This window comes from Triticum dicoccoides, chromosome 1A (genome assembly GCF_002162155.2).
Source record: "Triticum dicoccoides isolate Atlit2015 ecotype Zavitan chromosome 1A, WEW_v2.0, whole genome shotgun sequence".
Lineage (NCBI taxonomy): Eukaryota > Viridiplantae > Streptophyta > Magnoliopsida > Poales > Poaceae > Triticum > Triticum dicoccoides.
In genome coordinates this window covers 137,430,910-137,434,802 of record NC_041380.1, presented here as the reverse complement: position 1 = coordinate 137,434,802, position 3,893 = coordinate 137,430,910, and the positions used below count along the sequence as shown (strand labels likewise).

General features: G+C 42.3%; 1 pseudogene; it reads left to right on the top strand.

The window, feature by feature from the left end:
- LOC119352198 overlaps nucleotides 1-3,436 on the top strand; it is a 6,525-nt pseudogene extending 3,089 nt beyond the window's left edge.
- The last annotated feature ends 457 nt before the right edge of the window (nucleotides 3,437-3,893 follow it).

Genomic DNA, 3,893 nt, shown 5'->3' with positions numbered 1-3,893 from the left:
GAGATTAGATATTATTCTTTCGTAAGTCCATCCAAAGGAGATAGGTTGAGGAGAAAGAAAGGAGAAAACTAAAGAGAAAGATGGACAGTAGATTGACAGTATCCGAATCAAATAAGAAAAAAATGTAGCTATTTCATCAAATCCCGATTGTGTGGGTGTGAAGTGGAAAAATCCCGTTCTGGCTGGCAGCGGGCATAGGACTGAAAATCCTCTTTCGCCGGGCCTTTTGGACTCGAAATCCAAACGGAGAGAGTGGTTCGAATCCACCTCAGAACGAACAATGAAAAAGGCGTCGAGCGGGTGCAAGCTCGATGAGCTAGGAAGGATGGAAGAAAGCTTGACCGTTTTTTCACTGAACTACTCGAACTTTTTGTTCGAAAAAGCGGAAATAGCTCAGTACAAGAGAGGGTTGAGCTTCATCGGTTAGTGTGCACCAAAGGATGAGGTTTCTTTCCCGTCCTACAAATTGAAACCGTTCTAGCTTGATACTGAGATATCGTCAAATCATCCAACGGAGCATGGAAACCATTTCGGTGGCGGTAATGGCCTCCAGTAATTTTCTATGGAACCATACCACTATGATCATCTATATGATTAGACCGTGCCGCTTCACTAGACTTTCCTGAACCATCCATTTGATCCCCACGGTCGTGACACCACTTTCTAAACAAAAGTTTCCAAAATCCAATGCGGAACCAAGCAGTAAGAGAAATTCATCATGGTAACTATTAGTAGAAAACCAAAGTGGAACGGAGAGAACGGAGAGTCAGTTACAATGAAAAAATTGTTGAGGAATCATGTTGAAAGAACAACATTCTGTGTCATAAATATCGTATATAGAGATTTTTCATGTATCGACGCTTTTGATTCAATTATGAAAGTACGCTGTACTGGACTTGCACCCCTAGTTACGTAGAAGTGCAAGCACAGAAGTGGATGACAGGACCTTACCAACATACTCAAAAAAGTATTCTATACTGGGGTCTGTGCTCTTGACAAGCAGTGTTTCTAGTCTAGCTGTGTCAAATCGGGTGTGAAGTGTCCTTCTAGGTTCTGGCTGGTAGAGCAGAGGACTGAAAATCCTCTTTAGTTTCATGCATGGGACTCTAAATCCCAATTGCGCTAGCTCTGTGGTTCGATTCCACAACAGAACAAACAATGAATGAATGTGTGCGGTCAACCAGGTAAGCCTGTGCCCAGGAAAGAAAGGACTAGGGAGGGATTGAGAGAAGCTTTCACAGTGGAAAATGAAAAAAAGCATATCGTTCTTAGAAATTGTGGAATTTGACTCAGTTAGAGCTATGGTTTAGCATCAAGAGGGAAGTTCTGTAAAAGCAACAGGAAGAATTGCTCAGATACCCGTGAGCGTATATAACTTGGGTCGTGTTATAAATGCTCTGGCTAAACCTATTGATGGGAGAGGCGAAATTGTAGCTTCCGAATCTCGCTTAATTGAATCTCCTGCTCCAAGTAGAATTTCCAGGCGTTCCGTATATGAACCTCTTCAAACAGGGCTTATTGCTATCGATTCGATGATCCCTATAGGGAGCGGTCAGCGAGAGTTCATTATTGGGGACAGACAGACTGGCAAAACAGCAGTAGCCACAGATACAATTCTCAAGAAAAAAGGGCAAGATGTAAGAAGAACGAGAGCGAGCCTTCACGAAAGAAAATGCAAGTGAAAGAGAATTGTCAAAATTTCCTAAAAGCCTTGGTTCTTTTCTTTATGGATCGGGTAGATACATATGTTCTGAGGGGGAGACGAGGTGTAGCGCAGTCTGGTCAGGGCATCTGTTTTGGGTATAGAGGGCCATAGGTTCGAATCTTGTCACCTTGATGTGGTATTCACACAATGGGGCCGAAGGTAGGCGAAAAGCGCGCACAAAAGAAAAAGAAAGCTAAAAAGCTTATTTTGCAATCCATTATCTTTGGTATTCTTCTCTATTTAGATCATATTATATAGCTATTTCACAGGTTTTATTTACATACCTCAGTCATGTTAGTTGTCTAGCCTTCAATCAGAATAGCCTCTCCACCGGTTCCGAAGATTCTTTCGGCATCAATGTGCTTTTGGAATCTCCCTATGAAACAAATAACATTCTGGAACAATTTAGGACAGAACAGGCCTCAGTAGAAAGCGAGCTTTTTTCGCGTATAGCCACCTCGAAGCCCAATTAGCGCACGGGCTGCCCCCTCAACTCAACCCTGACGAGTACGCAAACTTGGTCAGGGAGCATTTAGACGGTGCAGTTAGTATTGACCACTACCGCCAAGTCCATAATTCACAAATTGATGAAGTCCACATAATGGAGCTCAAAAGCCGATTACCAAATCTACTTTTTTAGCATCTTGAAGCTGCACATAAGAAATATTATGAATGAATCACCTTACAATAACATACGAGAGACAGCTTTCTATTTTGTCGAACAACAAGTCGAACCCAATGAACAATTCCATTCAAAGGAATGTTCTAGAGTTTTTTTCCACTATATTCGCGATATTTAACAAAATAGAATAAATTCTTCACGATTTCTAGAGTTCCGGGATTACTTCACTGATATCGATTTTCGCCTAAGCACGGCCTCTAGGTTAGTTCGAAGTGTAATACAACGAACTATCGATACATCGGAAACGAGTCAAGATGGATACATAAAATGGAGACATCGTGGATTACCCAAATTGGGACGACGATAGGACATTTCACTTTGCAATATTTCTGATCATGACTCAACCACTAGGAAAGGGGATTGCTTAATCTCAGCCACGTTTTCGCTTATGCTTAGTCAAGTGAGGATTCCATTCGAAGTAACGTAACAGGAGCACCATCTTCAAAACTTCTCGGGATCCGGAGTTTTTCGATAAAAGGTCCCATCCTTCAATATCATGACTGGGTCAACCAGGCCAGATCGTAAGTGAAATAGTTTGACCGGGTCGACCAGGTCAGGCCCGATCATGAGTGAATAGAAAATCGAAAACGTACATAGTTGTTCCAGCGGAAATACTTTGTTTAATTCTACCACTTCTACTAGGAGTAGCCTTTTTAGTGCTAGCTGAACGTAAAGTAATGGCTTTTGTGCAACGTCGAAAGGGTCCTCATGTAGTGGGATCGTTTAGATTGTTATAACCTCTAGCAGATGGTTTGAAATTGATTCTAAAAGAACCTATTTCACCAAGTAGTGCTAATTTCTCCCTTTTTAGAATGGCTCCAGTGGCTACATTTATGTTAAGTCTGGTCGCTTGGGCCGTTGTACCTTTTGATTATGGTATGGTATTGTCAGATCCGAACATAGGGATACTTTATTTGTTTGCCATATCTTCGCTAGGTGTTTATGGAATAATTATAGCAGGTTGGTCTAGTAAGACGGGGGGTGGCCGTTCGGTCGCCTATGATATACGGACCAATTGGTCCAAAATGGGTTTGTGCCGCAGGTGTTGAACGATCTACTCTACACAGGTGTGGGCTTACAGGGCTAGGGCTCATAAACCCTTTCTTTCATTCATCAAGGGGTCGGTCACTTTTCCGATCCGGGATCGAGAAGTGGAAGTCATAAAAAAGAGATGTTTCTCTTCGCACCTCATATCAAGAGGAAAGGTAGCTTGTCAAGCTGGTCTCACTATTGGAAATTCTAGCTTTCTTTTTTTTTCACCGGCTCTTCTTCTTTGTCAACACTACTAAGGACCTGACAGTTCGCCTACTTGATGGATGAAAGAACATGAGAAAGGGTTCTAAAATAAAAGGCTAGAAAGTCTACTACAGTACAGTCAAAGTCAGCGGCTGAGTTTGCCTAGCCTCGCCTACTCATTTTTGTAGGCGAGCGAGTTAGCGAAGAGGCTTAGGGATAAGAGAGTGTCGGTGCGTATGTAGCCTTCATTCTGCTATGCTACACAAAGTC